This window comes from Dipodomys spectabilis, unplaced genomic scaffold, assembly GCF_019054845.1.
Source record: "Dipodomys spectabilis isolate Male_0828 unplaced genomic scaffold, ASM1905484v1 ptg000145l, whole genome shotgun sequence".
In the NCBI taxonomy this organism is placed as follows: Eukaryota; Metazoa; Chordata; class Mammalia; order Rodentia; family Heteromyidae; genus Dipodomys; species Dipodomys spectabilis.
The window spans coordinates 13298386-13320244 of NW_024870822.1; the positions used below are offsets into that span (position 1 = coordinate 13298386).

General features: G+C 36.1%; 1 non-coding gene across 1 annotated transcript; it reads right to left on the reverse strand.

Moving 5' to 3' along the window:
• Nucleotides 1–17564: 17564 nt before the first annotated feature.
• On the reverse strand, nucleotides 17565–17674 carry LOC122117942. The gene has a single exon (XR_006149260.1). It is a non-coding gene; the product is annotated as a U6 spliceosomal RNA (small nuclear RNA).
• Nucleotides 17675–21859: the final 4185 nt, after the last annotated feature.

Sequence of the window (21859 nt, forward strand, 5' to 3'; positions counted from 1 at the left end):
ACTGTTTGATTTATAGACCACATATACAGAAAAATCTTTATAGGAAAAGGAAGAATGAAGACATAACTAATACTTAAAATATAGAAGCAGCCTAGACTGTGTTCCAGTAGAATGTGGTTTGAGAATTTCACAAGTCCAAAATCACACTTTATTTTCTTCATTTTCTTGGTGAATTCACTTAGGGTTTTCACTATTCTACATTGTCTGAATACTTACTCCAAACTTTTGGGGAGATTTTTTGCTATGCTTTCTTTTTAATTTAAAAAAGTTTATCATCAAGGTGATGTGTAGAGGGGTTACAGTTACATAAGGAAGGTAATAAGTACTTTCTTGTCAAACTTGTTACCCCTTCCCTCATTTTTCTTCTACTTTCCCTTCTCCCATCCTTATCATTTCCAACATATTGTCTTATGAATATCGCTGTTGCATTGCTTCCCACCTTGTCCTTTTTCTCACCATTCTGTTGTTCCCCTTCCCTTCAATAATTCAAATAAACATGCATACAATACCAGAGTACCAAAATCAAATGCAGTGTCAACAGGGGATATACCATAAGGGAAGAACATACAACATATAGTACATTAACAACAACAAAAACAACGAAGAAAAACCTCGAGTCCATGTCTTGGAGTTCATTTCACTTAGCTTCATCTTAGATGGTCATATGTACATAGCTATTGCACTATTCTGCTCATCTGCTAAGATTATCCTAGATGTATATACTGTGCTGGCAAAATTAGTTAAAAAAAACACCTGTAGAAAACTAAAGCTAGATCCTGCTATATCATCCTAAACCAGAATCAACTCCAAATGGATCAAAGACCTCAAAGTAAAAGCAGACATCCTGAAAACATTACAGGAATGAATAGGAGAAAATCTAGGGCTCCTTGGCATAGGACGAAATTTCCTTAATAAAGACCCAGAAACACAACAAATCAAAGAAAGGTTGGACAAATGGGATTGCAATAAGCTTTTGGGTTTTTTTGGGGGGGAGGGGGGTCCAGTCGTGGGGCCTGAACTCTGGGCTTGGGCACTGTCCCTCAGCTCTTCAGCTCAAGGCTAGCGCTCTACCACTTGAGCCACAGTGCCACTTCCGGCTTTTTTCTTTTTGCATATATGGTGCTGAGGAATCAAACCCAGGGCCTCATGCATGCAAGGCAAGCCCTCTACCACTGAGCCACCTTCCCAGCCCAGCAAGCTTTTGGATTTTGAAGGCAAGTTTTCAGGAAAAAGAAGAAAACAAGGTGGATAATTACTGAATCTCTCTCACTTCCTTCCATCCTTTTTTCTTTCCTGCTTTCCTCCTTTTCTTTCTTTCTTCCTCTCATACTTTTTTATCTTCAGAGAGATCACCAACTCAAAAACAGAGACATACTCAGAATGCAGAAATTAGATTAAGAATGAGCCAACTGTCAAACAAAGTGGCTGTAAAAACTGGGGTTTTGTTAGCATCTTCCCTGAGCGGAATGCCAGAGAATAAGAGAAGCTTTTAGAACTTCCTTCCAACTCTTCCTGTCTCATTAGTCATAAGATACAGCTGATAGTAAGGGCCTGTAGGGACTGTGAATGTTGGAGATGATAAAATTACATTTACCTTTGCTCTGCTTTTCTAGAGAAACACAGAGGGATTTCTGCCTCAGCCTGAAGGGGTGGAAGAGGAGAGAGAACATTTGAATACTTTTCTACATTCTCTCTTAGTCTCCTATCTTCTCTCTTGGTGAGCCATAGGGTTTTTGTCCAGAGACTGGACACAGTCTGATCTGTGCATGTTAGGTCATATTGAATGTATTGTTTCTCTTCCCTATACTATATTTTTCTTATATATAAAGTGGAAGGAATACAATTTCATAGGATTTTTTAGGATTAAATGCATAAAGAATTGTAAAGTAAATAGAATAGAATCTGGTACAGAGTAAGTGCTCTATGATAGTAGGCTATTATTGTCACTGTTCATTTCAAGTGTAGGAAGAACCACATGTAGTAAGGAAGAACCACATGTAGTCCCTTGTTGATTTCAACTGGTCCTTTTTTTCTGGGTGTATTCTCTTTTTGTATGTATTTTATTGTAAAAAATACTGTATAAAGGGATTACAGTTACATGAATAAGGTAATGAATACATTTCCTACCCAGCATTGTTACCTCCTCCTTTGTTTTTCTCCTATCATCCCTTCCCTCCCCCCTTCCCAACTACTCCCTCTCCTCCCTTCTCCCCCCAAGTTGTAAAGGTCAATTTCAACATAGTGTCTTGTACAGCTCATTGTTACAATAGGTCAACCTGTATCCTTACTTCAGCATTTTGTTATTTCCTTTCCCCTCCCCATATTAGAAAAATGTATACACAAGATGCAGAGTACTAGAATCAAATACAGTGAAAATGGGGGTTATGCCATGGGAGAAGAACATACAAAAGAAACAAAAAAATCACATGGTGTATTTTAAGTACATTTAAAACAACAACAACAAGGGGCTGGGAAGGTGGCTCAGTGGTAGAGCACTTGCCTTGCATGCATGAGGGCCTGGGTTTGATTCCTCAGTACCACATAAGCAAAAAGAAAAAAACCAGAAGTGGCACTGTGGCTCAAGTGGTAGAACGCTAGCCTTGAGCTGAAGAGCCCAGAGTGCCCAGAAGTGCCCAGGCCCAGAGTTCAGGCCCCACGACTGGACCCCCCCAAAAAAACAGCAAGAAAGATAAAACCTCTTGTGTCCCTATCTTGGGGTTCATTTCACTTAGCATCATCTTACATATATATAGCTTTTGACCTTTCCTGCTTGTCCTAGACATGTACTATTTATTGCAAATAAGGGATAGCGTGAGACCTATGTTTCTTTATACCTGACTTACTTGACTTAATATAATTTTTTCCAAGTCTTTCCATTTCCTAGCGAATGGGGCAGTGTCATTCTTTCTGACAGAGGCATAGAATTCCATTGTGTGTCTGTGTATCACATTTTCTTGATCCATTCATCTACTGAGGAGAAACTCTAGGACTCGTTGGCACATGCCAAAATTTTCTTAATAAAGACCCAGAAATATGACAAATCAAAGAAAGTTTGGACAGATGGGATTGCATGGCAAAGGATATAGCTAGCAAGATCAATAGAAAGCCCATAGATTGGGGCAAGATCTTCACTAGCCATACAACAGACAAGGATTTCATATCTAAAATATCATTAGAACTCAAAAACTTAAATCCCCCAACAACAGATCTTCAAAAAGCAACTTCCTGATTAATAAGTGGGCTAAAGACCCAAAGAGAAACTTCTCTGAAGAGGAAATAAGAACGGCCAATAGACACATGAAGAAATGTTCAACCTCTCTAGCCATAAAATAAATGAAAATCGAAACCACATTGATATTGAGATTCCACCTCATCACAGTTGGAATGGCTAGAATCAAGAAATCTAATAACAACAGATGCTGGAGAGGATGTGGCCAAAAGGGAACCCTACTGCGTTGTTGGTAGGAGTATAAACTTGTGCAACCACTCTGGAAAGCAGTATGGAGGTTCCTCAAAAGACTCCACATGGAGTCTTGCTATGACCCAGCAATCCACTTTTGAGCATTTACCCAAGCAATCACAAAGAAAGCTATACTAAAGCTACCAGCACAGCATTATTTACCATAGCTAAGATATGGAATCAACTTGTCCTTTAGTTGATATAGCCTATGAGAAAGGCTTAATTTCTTATACAAATAGACGAGGAATTTGAGCTAGTAATATTCATGGGTACTTTATCAACCTTCAATTAATCTTCCCCAGGACCAGGCATATTTCATCTAGTTAGTATATAAGTTAATGAATTGAAGTATTCTCAGCTTTTTTTCTGTTCACTTTCTGATCTGCCTACTCAAAAAGATCAATCACATTTTATTTGCTTTGGAACATATAGTCAGATTATTAGACAGGATCTCTTTCTATCCTTGAAGGTAAAGGATGGTATCCTATTAATTGAGCTCTACTTCCAAAACCATTTAGCTAGAAAACTCAAGTAAATCCTGTTCCCAATTCTGGCTAGTTTTGAAAGTTTAATTTTAGAACTTAGACATTGCAGTTGATATTTAAGGAACATTAGATGAAAATGGAAAATCTCTATTTATTTATTTATTTTAATTTTCATCTTGGTGCCAATTAGGGCACCATGAGTCCTGACAGCCTATTGCAATCTGACTAGTGGAGACAAACAAATGGTATTTATGGGATCTCTTTCTGGACTGATATTTTGATAATTTGCTTCCCCCTCCACTGGCCCCTCCAAATTTTAGTTTTTGCTTAAGACACTAATCTGTTGGTTTGAGTTGCTGATTATTTTCTCCATTAGTATCCACATCTAGCTAATAGTATTTCATTCCAAAAGGCTGTAAAATGGATAATAGTGTACATAGGGGTGATAATATTGTACATAGGGGTAGACCTACAAAATATACCTTAATGGTATTTTTTTCAGTACTGTTAAGTGAGTGTATCCAAAGAAGATACACTCATTAGATTTGATTCAGTCATTGAAGCTGTTCACTTGGATCCTTTTGCTGGGCCTCGCTGAAAACTCCTTGAGATCAGGTTTTCATAATAATCATTTTTGTATTCACTACAAAGCTTGGACAATTGCCTGGCAGTATGAAATCATTTAATATGAATGCCTTTGACCATTCTAGAAGCAAAGCTTTCAGATTTTCTAGGGATCAGGTTCCCTCCTGTTGGCTTGTGTGCCTGTACCTTTCCATGTCTAAGAAGGATGTTTACTGGTGACAAGACTGCTATATAAATCTATATTCAACCCTGTCCAGTTAAGTGAATTGCGGGAGGCAACTCAGTAACTTCTGTTCAAAAACTCTCAATCGCTCCAAGCTAGTATGAAAATTCATTTCCTAAGTTCATGAGTTAGTCACTAGCTTTCTATCACCACATATTTAATTGAAATTAAAGTAGTTAAGTAGGTCTGAGTGTGAAATACAATTTTTTCCCATTTCTGCATCCAATCCATGTTAGAAGCTTAGTATTGCTGAGAGATTGTGTTCTATCCTTTAGACATTAGAATTAGAAAATTAGAAAATCAGACTTTTCTTTTTTTCACAAAAAGAGGGAAGCAATAAAATTATTTCATTATAGTGTCCCCTCCCCCCAATTTAAGGCTACTACTTAGAATTTGCACAGTTAATTCCAGGAGTAACAATGCTGCATTCTCTCAAAGTCTTCTATCAACAAGAATTTTCTTCATAACCAAACTTCCACTCACAAATTTGCATTGAACTATTTTATATGTGGCTTGCTCCAAACAAATATGTGATCCATAAACTTGGCAGATGGAGTATGTAAAGCCTTGCATAACATCAGGACCTTCCTGAGTTTAGTCTGAGGAGAGCAATGGTGGGTAGAGGTAGAGCCAATAAAGAGGAGGGTAATCAATTGGAGCAATAGAGGAATTTGAACTGCTCAATCTAGTATGAATTATATGAAGAAGGGAAACACATCTGAGGTGGGACACATCAGACTGAGCCATTCATGTTACTCATCCATGCAGTCCAAACATATGTTAAGGGCCTATCTTTCCATTTACACTTCACAGACTTGGTTTTAATTTGGTGTTCCGCTTTAAAGGATTTCCTTGAATAAGCAATTGGCAAAGGATTTACAAATGAAAAGCTTGCATGAATGGATCTTGTTTATTCTTTATCAATAATATTTACCAATATGTCCATAAAAAATTAAAAAGCCCCCCAACAATTCCATGCCAACAAAATTAAAACTCTTTTCTCAGATGCATTTGTGGTTGCTGCTTGGTTTATTATTATTATTTTGTATTGCTTGAGATCTTTAAAACATTGAAGACAATCAATAAAAGTTCATCATTTTGTCTGCTGACTTAACCAGGAGGCATCATCTGGTGGTTGTGTCCTGTGCCTCTAATTGCTTAATTAACATTTAAATCCAAGGTTTTAGAAAAGGGTTAGTGTTATTTTAAAATGTGAGGTACTTAACTGCTGCCATGACATCTTGGAAGTAGTCATGTAGCATCTATAAAGAGATTTTTGGGAGATGGGTTTAGTGAGGGTTAAAAATGTCTATGTAAATATTAGCTTATAAATCAGTAATATCTTTCTTTAAAAAAGCTTCAATTATCAAACTTAAAATTCAGTCTTATTTAATCAGTCCAATGGCTAAATATCATTTTTAAAAAGTATATTTTAATTTATAGAAAAATATAAAAATTATAGATATAATAGAGGTTGTGATCTTGATACGTGTATATATTGTGCAACATTTAAACCATGTTAAGCATATCTTTTGCTCATTTATCGTTTAATTATAAGAATCAAATTCTTAAGTACTAGTGTATTGATTTTTACTAACAAATAGCTATCAATTTCATGCTTAATGAGTCAACCTGACAAAAATGAGCATGAGAAGACTCAATGGGGCATATTTAGTACACCTTTTTTGGCCTACCTAAAATACTTTTCCTGAAATTGAATCTCTCTTTCAAATAATTATAATCAGCATCAGCTTCTGCATATGCAATTTAACTTGTACTGAACTGTTTTAAATATAGTGAAATGAAAACAGAGACAACTTTTTTTAAAATTATTTGCGTGAATTCAAACCAGAGGAAAAAATGTGAAAATGAAGGTTTCAATAGATGGATGGACAATAAACACAAATAAAAATTCATAATAATGGGAAGGCTGAATGAGAAAATGTAGATATGTTATCAAACAGAAATGCACGTTGAGAAACAGCGATTTCCCAATGTACAATTAAATTAATAGCCAAAATACTAATGCTTCATACTTGTGGAAAAATTATGCATATACCAATGGCCACAGAATAATAAATTAATTTAACTTACTTAAAAATAATTTGGAGACTATAGGTACAACTCAGTTGGAAGGTCAGTGTTGACTACCATGCATAAGACTCTGGCTTTGACCACTAGTATTAAAAAGCAATAATATTGATATTAATAATAATATTAATAATAATTTGGTGGTATGTCAAACTCATAAAAACACCCTATATAATTCTTTGACTAAATTTGTGTTTTATAATTTATATCAGGGAGCTTTTTCAAAAGAAGTAAATGACAATTTGCCCAATTATGCTTACTCTCATATTATCCATAAAAGCAAAGAAATTGTAGACACATTGCTACATAAAAATATTGGAAACTATATAGTGCTTTCTTTTTGTCAGTCACTAAGGATAATAATAGTTCATAGTAAACTATAAAATTTTATTTTCCCCACTGTAAAAAATTACAGACACATTACACAGAAAAACAGAATAAAAATGGTTGTTGCACTGGTGTGGAAAAATTATAACTGGTATTGAGGAGGTAGCTTATTAGTAGAGCAGAAGGAAACTGATACAGGATGGAGTAGTACCAGTTTATTTAATTTCCATGTTAAGTGAAGAAGCTTCCTTTTGTTGTCAGTGTTACATGCTATAATGCTGCTTATGCAATATATAATGGAGTCTTCCAAAACAAAAACCATTTTATTATTTATAGCAGTCTTGATATTAAACAATATGTGAAAGAAGTTGACTAGAAGCTTTCTTATTCCAGGAAAGATACAATCAGCCGGGTGATGACAAGAGCTGGGTAGTGATAATTTAGTGTGTGGCACAAGAAAGGCTTCTGATAAGAGTACTTTAGCAGATTACTGAAGGTGGTGAAAGGCAGCGTGTGTGAATGATAGGGCTTAGTGAGCATGAAGAAAACACAGCAAGTACAACCATCCTGATGTGGAGATCGGAGGGGGGATTCTGGAGACAAACATTTGTAAGATATAACAGTATCATGATGATTTTGCATTTTTTGTTAGCATTTCATGAATAGTACTAGGAGGAGTAGCTTTTGGCCAACCATTAATTTAAAGTATATTTCCCATTCATGGTTTCATTTTTTGTTTGTTTGTTTTGCCAGTCCTGGGGTTTGAACTCAAGAGGAGGGCCTGGGCATTGTCCCTGAGCTTCCTTTGCTCAAGGCTAGCAGTCTACCACTGGAGACCCAGCACTATTCCCAGGTTTTCTGTATATGTGGCACTGAGGAATCAAACCCAGGGCTTTATGCATGCTAGGCAAGCACTGTATCACTAAGTCACATTCCAAATTGGTATGTACTTTTAAATACGTTTTTATACTCTTGAAATAGTTGTACAAAGGGATTGCCATTCAGCAAAGCAGTTTATTAATACAAGGTATCTTGATCAACATCAGCCCTTTCATCATTCTTCCCTGGCCCTCCCAAACCATCTCTTAATTTTTCAGGATATACATGCATTCTCTCTCCTTCCTCTCTTCATTTGTCTACTCCCCTCAAGAATATTTTAAATATATGTATTGAATTATAAACCAATTAAATGTCCAGAAATGAGAATTATTTAGTATTACCTAATTATTGAATAGCTATCTAATTATTCAGTATTATTTATGTTTTCTTTCATTGGCCGTGGGGCTTGGACTCTGGGCTTTCGGTATTATTTAGTATTAGCTCATGCTTCAATAGATCCACTGAAGGCGACAGGTTGACCAATCTTGGCTGGCTTTCTCTACTAATGATTGGGCTTACCTAATGACATTTGGTGGGTCAGCTTTATGCTTCGTGCCTCTTGTATTTCCCTGGTTAACTCTCAGTATGGTTCTCTCATGACCTTGGAAGAAATTCTCTTACCCCTGGAAGAAATGCAAAAGAAAGATCTAATAGCATTTTCAAGTCTCCAGGATCTAAGACCCAATTAACTCTTGGAAGTATGCACGCTATTAAATTTTGCATCTCAGAATAGTTCATTTTATGCACTTCAATCAGTTCTGTTGACATCCATTTGGTACTGGACCAATTAATACTCCACTAACGAAATCAAATCACCTGGCCAAATCCAAAAGCAGCTTTCTATGCCATCTTGCATGGAGTATAAAACATTGCAGAGAAGAGTATGGAGAAGGAGGGAGGGAGAGGATTGAGATGAATCAAAGCAAATGTACTAACTTTTACTCTTAATCTAATCCAAAAGGACAGTACACATTGCTAACAGTGTTCCACCAAAAATTGAAAAAAATGTTTTTATATTAATAGTGTAAATTTATCTTGTTATTATTATTTTGGTTGGTCATGGGGCTTGAACCCTGGGCTTGGACGCTATCCCTGTGCTCTTCAGCTCAAGGCTAGCACTCTACCACCTGAGCCACAGGGCCATTTCCTGTTTACTAGTGGTTTGTTGAGATGAGAGTCTCACGGACTTTGCTGCCCGGGGTTGGCTTTGAACCGCGATCCTCAGATCTCAGTCTCCTGAGTAGCTGGGATTACAGGAGTGAGCCCCTGGTGCCCGGCTTTGACAATTTATTTTATGTGTTAGAAAATAGGTTTCTTGAGATACTGATTTTGGCTTAGTCTGACGCCATAGCCACTCTGCTTCCTGTCATAACGACGCTTTCCCTGGGCATACAGAGCATCCTTGGCTTCTTGTACTGTGTTACTTTGTGAGGTTGGTGCTTCCCACACTTCTTACAAAAAGCATGGTGGGTTTTAGGAATGTTAACCATGATGTCACGAAGCCTGAAGCAGTGCCAAAGAAGCTGGATTTATGTGTTAGAGTCTGTGTTGATGTGTTATTTTCAGAGTGAGCTCTCTTTCCCAAATGGCTAGCTCTATCAAAGACTATGCACGTTGAATGTATACAGGAAAAACGAGAGAAAATTTGCCATCTGAGAGAAATATTTATAATCCCAGAGACTAGAAACTCAGAAAAATAAATGAGAACCCTTCCTTGGAAGCTTGAGCCTGAGGAACAGCTACCAGCTGCCTCTCTTGGCCCAGGAGCCTGTGTTGGAATCATGCTGCTGACTCCCCCACAGAAACCAGTCAAAACAAGTTTTTCCAGGCAATTGCTCTTTTAAGTAGAGTTTTGCTTGTAGCTGTGCTGTACTCCGGTTGCATCTATTAAGTGTCCCCAAACTGCTCCTTCCTTACTGTCACCAGTTATCTATACTCAGAACAAAAATGACAAAGTAAACACCACCTGACTTTTTTAATGCTCCAAGTCCAGACCACTAGGAAACATCTAAACTCACAGAAACAGCTAAACTCAATCTCTGAATTATATATTGAATTTCCTCCTCATCTCTATTATCACACCTCATCTCAAGCTACCTTCATTTCTGCCCTGCTAGAGTATGATCTTTCTTCCATGTTCCTCATTTATATTTTTGCCTTCTTATAGTTTATTGTCTGTATTACAGTCACAAGAGTCCTTTTAGATTATAAAGGGGATTACGTCATTCTCCTTCCCAAAACTCTGTAGTGCTTTTTGTTGTTGTTGCTTAAACTGAGGTTTAGAATATGCAACTAAATTTTTCCGTGACTTGAAAACATGGAGATGACTCAACTGACAAATGGGTCAGCATCAAATTAAAAAGTCTCTGACATTAAAAAGAAACAGTAATCAGAACCCAGAGACAATCTACAGAATGGGAGGAATTCCTCATCAACTATTCCACAGATAAAGGATTGATATATTGACTATATTGGCTAAAGAACAAATAATCACTTGAACAGATAAATGAATTGGACACAATTTTAGGATGAGGAAATTCAAATGGCTAATAAATATATCAAGAAATGTTCTATCCCTTTAGCCATAGAGTCCATCTTTGACATCTTTTGTGCTGGGATCCAGTACATGAAAATCAAAACTACACTAAGATTCCATCTCTTCCCAGGCAGGATGGCAATTATCAGAACACTAAACAGCAGCAAATGCTGGTGAGGACATGGGAGTGGAAGGTAATGCCTTAAGTCCTTGTTATTCTATGGACTATAGATCTAAAGTGATAGTGGTGATCGTGATGATGATGCTAGTGACAGTAGTAATGGTAAAATGACAGGAATGTAAAAGGGAGGAATATTTAGGGGGAGATCAACCAGAACGTGGAAAGAAAAGAAAAGAATATTAAGGGTGATGTGGATTGAAGGATGTTACATATGTATATAAAGACTACACATAATGAAAGCCACTAAATGCTCTTTGAAAAAGGTGGAAAGAGGGAGGGGGAAAGTGGAAATATGAATGAGAAGGTACCATTGTTGAGGGTACCCTATGTTCATGTGTGCAAATGCCACAATGAGAGCCCCTAATACTACAATGTATGCTAAGTCCACACACACACACACACACACACACACACACACACACACACAAACCAGTTAAAATGGTGATACATTGGACATAGCCCAAATTAGAAAACCAACATCTACAAATCTATATTCTGATAGACAGGTAGATAGACAGACAAATAGACAGACAGATACTACATGAAAATAAATAAGAGTAGGGGAGAATAGAAAAAAATCCATCATGTAGAGGATTTCTATGTTGTATTTTTTCTATTCTTTCAAAGAGAGGAAGATAGCTCCCTCCATCCCAAATGAATGTGTATGATAGTTCTATTCTATACATGAGGTAACTGAGACCTAGAGGTATTTTTCACTCACTTCCAGTATGGGGGTCACAAAATATCCACCTCCCTTCTCCACTTTTCCAAACCTGGGGAATTTTCTGCTGATATATGTGTAGATGGATCTTAATTCCTTTTACCTTTTATTACATGTACACTACTACATCACACACACACACACACACACACATACTAATTTGTTTACACCCTGAGCTGTCAGCATGAGTGTTCTCTTGTTCAAGTGAGATCATCTTGTCCCTGTCTTAGGAAAGGTAACTGTGGAATTAACCTTTGCTGTCAGGACACCTGGTTCCTAAGGCAACAACATCTCTGAAAAGTGTCAAAAATTATTTCTATTAGCTTTGGGGAAAGAGGCAAGAATGTCAAAGTGATGTACACCTTTGCATATAACTCACTATTATGATGAATGTAAGTCTGCTGGGAAGAATGTTCTGACTTTTGCTCACTCACCAGACATCTCCAACTGTCTTTCCTACCAGGAGCTACACTAAGTGGTGACAGAAATGACCAGGGGGATGAGATAGGACTGAGATGTCGGGTTGATTGACATGGAGAAAAAGTCAGAGCTGCGATCAACAAACTGCAGGCAAATATAAAACCATCCAACATGAACACTTACCAATGTGTGTATTCATATGTAATTTGAATTTATGACCAGTGTTGTTTTTTTTCTTTTTTCTCAGATTTATTCTAGGACCTGAAGGCTTCTATTGAAACTTTGCTCTTACTCTCACAATGGGAAGATCAAAATGAACTGACCTCTGAAGAATAATAAAATCTTTGAATCTAAGTCAACGTTGCATTTCTAGTTACCTGCAAGGGCTCTGCCTGTATTTTTTAAAAAGTATGATCATTTTCTCCCAGATGTTTTCTGAGGGGGGAAGGGCTAGCGGGACCAGACCATGGGGCAATACCAACCTTTCATGAAATATCTCCTTCATTGTATGTTGAAATCCACAACCCATGATAAATGTTTCAGAATGCATAGCCCCAACTGCTAATCCTAGCATATCACCAAGTCTTCTGGCCTATCTTCTTCTACCACTAGAGTGCACCAAAATATTTATTACAAGCACAGAGAAGCTAGTAACTGTGCTTCCATGACAGAGTCCTTTTTTCTTTCTATTTGACAATTCTATTGCTTGGACTCTAAGATTTCCGAGGTGAGGCACAATCTTGGGCCCTTGTTTTATGGAAAAAAAATAAATTGTATATAGTTGTTGGACTCAGGAAAAAGATTACAGCTTCATTTGGTGGTTAAATTTGTACTGAATTACCCTTTGGGGCATGTGCATTTTCAATGGTACATTTGTACTGGAAGGGAGGAGGTAGTCTGGCAAGTCTAACAGAACAGCTTGAAGCAAACCCAATCTTGGTATGAAATTTGGCAAAAAGAGCCTTTCCAGACATCTGTGAGCCAATGATGTACTGCAAGTTCCTAGAAAACTCCAGGGAATACACAATTCTGAAAATCAAGACTATTATCCACATATTTCATTATTATTCATCCTATTAGCATCATATGTGCTTAGAACTGGTTGGCTCATTCGAGGATGGATCACGTGCACAATGTGACTCAGGTGGCATCCTGATTGAAGGCTACCAAATCGCCGGCTTCTGAATTGATTCTTCCCCTAGTGAAGAATCTGCCTGTAATGTTTCCCTTAAGTTAAATAAAGCTCATTATTAAGGACTCATTATCTGGGTAAAGTGAGATTCTTTGCTTAACAACGAATATTGTATTCAGGGAAGAAAAAGCTGTAGAGTTTCAAAACTTGGTTATCCATGATTAAAAATAAAAATCTTATGTATTCGATGATAGTGACTTCCACCTTTAATTGTCTAGTACATGCCATTCTTCTTAGTTGTAGGCTTTTCTGTAATACTCTTGGCTTTATTTTTTCACCTGGATATCTTCCAGGCATCTCAGTGACAAGGAGCTGAAAGATAATGCCTTTACTTCCATCATTTCCGGAAGATCACATGTGGAGATACACACTTCCCTGTATTTGCCTCAATTCAGTTAAAGTTACCACAATCTACCTACTATTAAAGAGAGAAATGGTGAAATGCTTGACTGTGAGTAGTTTCTCATCTCCTTTACTCTAAACTCATGCAGAACCTATTACTGTCTGTCTACTCTCCTGAACTTAAGTAGATCTGACCAGCATCACTTACTGAAATTAGTATCGGGGCTCATCTCTGTGTTTTCTTTCTCCATGTCTCCTTCATGAGTAAATTTACTTTCTATATGGACATTATTGTAAACTTCCAGAAACAAAACTGAGAAATGCCATATTCCTTTTTATAAACTTCCAAGTTTCACATCTTTAAACACAAGTCTATTATGACTAAAAGTCTCTGTTTCTTGTCTTTCTTTTCTGTCTGTTTAATATCACGTTAGGGCCCTCTCACCCCTTACTCACATAGGATGATGATCTGAAAATTCCTGGATCATGAGAAATCTAGAATGGAAAAGAATGTGTGAATGCTCTCTCCTTCTAGTACCTGTGAATGGCTCTTTTTCAATCTTAAGATCTTAGGTCAAACAACCTTTGCTTCTCTTAGCCATCTTTTTTAACCACTCTAAGTTGTCTACATCCACTAAACTTGTTCTTAGCTTTCTCTTTATATACTTCATAAAATTGATCACAATCTTAAACATCACTTGGTCTACTTGTCACAAAATGGCCCATGCTAATTCATATATTTCATGAAGTTAAGAAACAAATGTCTGTTACTTTACACTATTTTCCCAGTGCCTAAGACTCTGACATCTGAATTCTAGGAGCGATTCAATAAATAACAACTGTGTAGTTATCCATAAAAGAATATATATATATATACATACATATGTGCATACATAATTACATACATTGGGGAAAGACAAACCAAAACAGAGGAAGTAACTCTTTACAATAGAAAATCAAAGAAGGATATATGAGACTTTAAATGAAAAATTATATAATCTATCTACTAACTGGTTAAAAATTATATAAGATAGGGCTGGGAAGGTGGCTCAGTGGTAGAAAGCTTGCCTTTCATGAGGCCCTGGGTTTGATTCCTCAGCACCACATAAGCAAAAAGAAAAAAGCCAGAAGTGGCGCTGTGGCTCAAGTGGTAGAGCACTAGCCTTGAGCTGAAGAGCTGAGGGACAGAGCCCAGGCCCAGAGTTCAGGCCCCAAAACTGGACCCCCCAAAAAATTATACAAGATATTTCTACTTCCCACAACATTTGAAGAAGAAAACATTTCATTATCTCAACATATGAAGAAAGAGCATTTATAAAATGCAATGCTTGAAACTGTAGAGCTTCTTCATGGCAAAGGACATAACAAGCAAGATCAATAGAAAGTCCACGGATTAGGATAAGATTTTCACTAGTTATACAACAAACAATATCTTGTCTAAAATATACTTAGAACTCAAAAAATTAAATCCCCTAACAAATCCACAAAGAAACAACCACCCAATTAATACGTGGGCTAAAAAGACTTAAAGAGAGACTTCTCTGAAGAGGAAATAAGAATGGCCAATAGACACATGAAGAAATGCTCAACTTCTCTAGACATAAAAGAAATGCAAATTAAAACCACATTGAGATACCACTTCAATCTAGTTAGAATGGCTAGAACGAAGAAATCTAATAACAACAGATGCTGGAGGGAATGTGGCCAAAAGGGAACCCTATTGCATTGTTGGTGGGAATGTAAACTTGTTCAACCACTTTGGAAAGCAGTATAGAAGTTCCTCAAAAGACTTCACATAGAGGTCCCCTATGACCCAGCAATCCCACTTTTAGGCATTTACCCAAATGATCACCGTAAAAATAAAAAAGCCATACTAAACCTACCAGCACAACTATGTTTATCTCAGCATTTTTTTTTTTTACCATAGCTAAGATATGGAACCAACCCAGATGCCCCTCAGTAGATGAATGGATCAAGAAAATGTGATATATATATAGATATATATATATATAGATATATATATATCTATATATATATAGAATTCTATGCCTCCATCAGAAAGACACAGCCCCATTTGTTAGGAAATGGAAAGACTTGGGAAAAATTATATTAAGTGAAGTAAGCCAGATCCAAAGAAACCTAAGTCCCATGGTTTCCCTTATCTGCAAAAATTAGTATGTTTAGGACAAGCAGAAAAAGTCAAAAGCTATGTACATATAATCTGATGCTAAGCAAAATGAACCCCAAATAGGGACACAAGAGGTTTTTAATCTTTGTTGCTGTTCTTTTTAATGTACTTATAATGTACTATGTGATTTTTTTTTGTTTCTTTGTATGTTCTTCCCCCATGGTACAACCCCTGTTGTCACTGTGTTTGATTCTGGTGTCCTGCATCTTGTATATTCATTTTTCTAATTTGGGGAGGGGATGGGAAATAACAAAATGCTGAAATAAGGATTCAGGATGACCCATTGTAATGAGATGTACAAGACACTATGTTGAAAACAAAGCTGACAACTTTGACAGTGGTGGGGAGGGAGGAGTTGGGTTGGTGGGGAGGAAAGGGATGGTAGGGGCAAAACAAAGGAGGGGTAACAATGCTCGATAGGAAATGGACTCATTTCCTTACTCATGTAACTGTTACCCCTCTGTACAGTATCTTTACAATAAAGATATATATTTTAAAAATGCAATGCTCATTTATGGTAAAGACTTGGCAAGGTAGGAATAGAAGGCAATGTTCTTACTCTGATAAAGACTGTCTCAAATGTTTTCAGCAAACATAATCTTTAATGATAAAATGTTAGAAATATTTCACGTGCACATGTGTCTGTGTGTGTGTATACATGTGGGCTCATGCGTGGGTGTGCCCATTCTGGAGCTTGAGCTTGGCTTTAGCTAAGAGTCAATCATTTGAGCCACAGCTCATGGACTTTTCTGCCCAGACTGGCTTTGAACCTTAATCCTTAGATATCAGCCTTCTGATAGCTAGGATTATAAACATGAGCCATTGGCACCAGGTTTGAAACTTTGTTTTTAAACACCCTAAAAGCAAAATTTCCCACCATTACTGTCCCAGTGATTGTTAAAAAGCTATTTAAAAATAACAGTATTAAACTTTTAAAATTCATGAATGTGAATATTTACTCTTTAAGTGAAGAGTTCCCTTTTAAATTATTAGAATTTGTAGGCTTAGGAAGCTACCTGTTTATTAGACTAAATCAGAAAAGATAAATTGCTGTTATTTATTTTATGACACAATCTTGCTAAATTACCACAAGGTTGGCCTTAATTTCTAACTGATGTGCCTCCTGTCTGTCTATGCTTATTCACACTAGTTCTGGGATTACCTACATGCATCACAATGCCAAATTCATTTTATGGATATCTATAAAATGAATTATATATAGTTACCTAGAATTTATTCAAATGCAATTTGGCTTATAAAAAGCCATTTTCTCATTTAAAAAATCTGAAAGCTCATAATTTTTTGTATAAAAGTGTGTGTATATAACCATTTTTATTAAACAAGGAACTTAGATAAAGGAAATAATTTGATGAGTTCTGCAGAAGGGAAATGGAAGCCTATTGCCTTTAGATTAAATTACCCAGCCTCTCCTTACCCTACAAATGATTAAGATTTGAAATATTAATACTTGCCATGATTATAAAAGTTGCATAAGAATTTATCACATGGTAAAAGTCATGAATAGATATATGGGGCAAAATTGTGTTTTGACGTTTCTCAACACAAATCTTTCTCCCAAATTTAACCCAAAATTATTTTGGAAATGTTTACAGATTATTTTAGAAGCATAAATTCCTTTACAAGTTAGATATTTAATATGTTAGAATTCTCAAAGGAAAAAAAAATCCACATTCCTTTAGTATAATAGATTTTTTTGTGTATAGTGGAGTTTGACCACAATATATTTTCATTTATTCATTTTAACAATTGTATTGTAAAGGTGATGTACATAGGGGGTTACAATTATGTAAGTCAGGTGATGAGTACATTTCTTTTGCACAGTGTCACCCCCTGCCTCATTTTCTCCCAGTTTGTTCCCCTCTCAACCCTCCTCCCCCAAGTTCTACAGTTCATTTCCAACAAAGTGTCTAGTGAAAAATATGGAACATTTCACATATTTGTGTGGCCCCTTGCACAGGGGCCATGCTAGGGGCCATGCTAATCTCCACTCCAATTTTAGTATATGTGCTGCCAAAGCAAGCACTGTTTTTATTTATTATTATCTCATATTTCATTTTGCTTACCTTGTGTTAAATACCGTAAGTGTGTTATCGATTAGGGATAGCAATGCACATTTCCCTCACAGCTGTTCATTCAGTGTGTTCTATAGAGAAACATATTCCCAAGGTCCATATGTAAAAGATTTGGTTGCCAGCCCTTCTTTTTACTGGGACGCAGCAGAACTTTAAATACTTTAGAACCCAGTAGCAGGTACTCCTGGCATTAGGGGTATGTCCTGGAAGGAAATGGGGAGAGTTCAGTTCCTTCCTTGCTCTCTTTTCCTTTCTATGATCGTGAAGTGAGTAAATTATTAAGTCACTTCGTGGTAATCTAATATCCCACATGCTTTCTTCCATGATACACTGTCTCATTACAGACCAAAACAAAACAAAACAAAACAAAAACAAAACCAAAGAGGCCAGTTGATCATGAATTAAAACCATGAAAATTATGAGCCAAAAATCAACCTTACTGTCTCATAAATGTATTTTCTCAAGTATTTGTCATAGGAAAACTGACAGTAAAATTGTCATGTGTGAAATCCTGGATATATAGCAATCACCCTTAATTGGTAGCATAAAAACTAGACTCCATTACTGCTTCCTCATAAAAGATCAGATTATTGAAAATGTGGTAGCTAATATTATGAAGAGTAAGAATGAAAAAATATATGATAATTAAAGTTATATAATATATATAATAAAAAAGTTACTTCTTCTTTAAAGATGTGGTCAACAAATAGTTCCTAGAAGCCAGAAGTCTGAGCTGAAATTAAAGGGTTGGCTGAGCTATGTAAGCAAAGGAACATATTAATTATGAGAGAAGACCATTGTTCTGTGGGTGTGAAAAGAGGTGGAAAGGATGATGGCATGCAGAGAAAATAATGAAGAGGATTATTTTTTTACTTAATTCATCTAAGAGGATATGAATCCACTGAAAGAATATTTTAAGTTGTATCATCCCTAGAGATTTTAGAGGAAGCATGGCCTGGTCAAAATCTTGCATTTATTCTTGTAGCCAATTAAACTGTAAATTTCTGTTGTTTCAAGCTGGCTAATTTGTGTGTGTGTGTGGGGAGGGGGGAGGTTTGTCAGTTTTAGGGCTTGAACTCTAGGCCTATGCACTGTCCCTGAGCTCTTCTCCTAAAGGCAATCGTTTTACCACTTGAGCCACAGCACCATGTTCTATTTTCTGGTGGTTAATTGGAGAGAAGAGTTTCACAGACTTTCCTGCCCTGCCTGGCTTTGAACCATGATCCTCAGATCTCAGCCTCTTGAGTAGTTAGCATTACAGGTGTAAGCCATGGGCTCCTGACTTATGGAATTTTTAAGTGGGAGCCCTAGAAGTGGAATGCAGAAGCTATCCTGGTGTTATGAGCTGAAGCTTGTTTATCTCTTTGGCCAATGTGTGTGTAGAGAATCTCATCTCCAATACCACAGGAATTGGCTTATTTGGAGATAGCCCTTTTAAGGAGGCAATTGAGAAAAAGTGAGCCTGTAAGTGTGGGACCTAATCTAATCTGAGGGATTTTTTTTTAAAATATTGCCAAAATATAAACATCAGGAAAATGTATAAGAAAGGAAGACCAGGTGAGCATAGAGAAAGGCTGCAGGCATCTGCAACCCAAGGAGAGACACATGAAATATGTGCTAACACCTTGGTCTGGAAACTTCCATCCTCCAGAGCTCTGAACAAATACATCCCCATTGTTAAAGCCACCACTCTATGGTATTTTGTTATGAAAGTCCTAAAAAAGTAATATAATCATACTAATAATAAATGGAAAAATATTTAAATAAGATGTTGGGTAGAGAGAAGTGTGACTCAGTAAAGGACTAGAACTAATACAAGCTGGTGAGGCATTCTAAATTGAGAATTAGAGTGAGGGAATTAACCCTAATTTGGACTGTTGGGGAAAGGGTAGAGATTTTCATTGAGGGAAGAAAGGAGGAGAGCTATAAGGAGAAAACAGGACAGTGTAGACCTTGCTCTTAGGTATTACGGGTCATCTGCTGCTGCTACTAGACATCAGGGGCCCTTATGGACCATTATAGTTCTGAAAAGAGGTTGTTCAAATGTGCCTGGTCTACATTGTATTTAGAAACAAATTTGGTTTCTTTCTAACCTACAAAAAAAATGAGCTAAAGCTCAGTGTCCTACACTACTATCACTTGAAAACTTTGGAAGTTGGTGTAATGAACCTTCATACCAGGCATGAAAAATCACAATAGAGCAACATCCTGGTGAGCTTTCTGAGTTAAATTAATTATAAAACACTGCTTTCACGGATGAAAGTTTTGACTTCATAAATCAAAATGTCAAAGGTAGGCCAATTAAATATCAAGAGATTTCTTTCACTAAAAGTTGCTTTTGATTTTAGAATTTTGAGACATTGCCTCTGAAAATAGTTACAGTCTGTTAATGGTTTGCCTTTTAAGGAAATCCTTTCTACGCAATTACATAGTCATGTTATTGTCACTGAAAAATATCTTTCTATCTTCAGTGATATGAAGAAATATTAAGTCATTAATGTGTAAGTTGAAGAGAAAGGAAAAGAAAAAAAACGTTCTTGACTTTTGTATTGTTTGAAATTGTTATCCAAAATCCATGACACTCAAATGGTTTACGGTGCATCTTGAAGTATGGATTCGTAGTGACTTATACAGCTAATTGCATTACCCAGTACCAATGGACTTTTGTCCATATGAACGTAGGGAGTAGTAAAAAATACTAATAAATATACTATACTACAAATGAGCAGATTTATACCCAAAAATTTTACCTGGGTATTTAGTGTCTAATATAGAGTATATATAATTGTATTGATCATATGTTTAAAAATATAGTCATTTGTCTTGAATGGTATAAGTTCACTTCATTAATCCATATTCTCTTTTCTATATAGGACTAAAATCAGGATATAATTTTTAAGTCGCCTAATCACTTTATATATGTAGACTCTCCAGAAATATTCTACTATTATTTTACCAATGCCTTTGCATTCATCATATTGATGAAAAGTATGCTTTTGAAGGCATATGATCTGTCATAGCCTTGGAACTAAAATTTTCTATTTGTGGTCCCAGGAAAGTTATTTAAACTCACATTTCATAGTTTGTGAGCATTCAGATAATTATAATACCTACTGAGTGCATTTTGGTGGTTGAATTTTTATTATCTTTAAGTAGTTGTACAAAAAAGATGCCATTTAACAAAACAGTTTATGATTATAATGTATCTTAATCAATGTACTTGGTGAAGTTTTATTGGAATGTTATTTAAAAATTCATGGATCAGATTTATTGTGCAGCTTGTACCTAAAATGTGTTTGATCCACATGGGCTGATTACATAAATAAAGAAATAAAGCACTAACCAAAATTAACAGATTCCATTTTCTTCTTTAGTCTTGACATCTTTGATCAGAACTAACACTTCTTAATATAGTAAAAGGAATAAAAGCACAAAAGTTATCATGAATGTCCTTGTACAGTAGTAGAAAGTTTCTAAGGTCAAATTGTACATGAAGAATTCAATAGTCCTTTTTCAACTCAGGAATACATTTAATAGATGAAACTACTACAAGTTTCATATCCTTCAAAGACACGTTGGACATAATGGTTAAAAAAAAATGGATACTTTAATCAAAGCTACAAAGGCATACTTAGCCCCCAAGTCAGAATAGTTGCAAGATAGTGAAAGAAAATGCTTAAAACCTTTAAACTTGAAATATTGATTTTTTAAAAAGTTGAATGTTTGCTTTCCAAGGACAATGGTGATATGACTCAAATTAGTAAATATTTATTGAATATATTTTTCCATTAATGAAGTGTTTATCAATGTCTACTGTCTGCAATATATAATTTATTTATTTGAATCACCTATCATCCTGTAGAATGTGTTTAAAAATTTTTTTATTGTGAAAATACCGTACAGAGGGGGTACAATTACATGAGCAAGGTAACGAGTACATTTCTTTTTTTTTTTTTTTTTTATGATTTCCCTTCCCTTCCCCAAATCAGATAAACTTATCTACAAAACAAAGGGTACATAAATCAAAAACAGTGTCAACAGGAATAAATCTAAGGGGGGGAAAGAAAAATGAAATTACTGCAAACAGTACACAAAACAAAAACCTCTTGATTACATTTCTGGGAGTTCATTTCCAT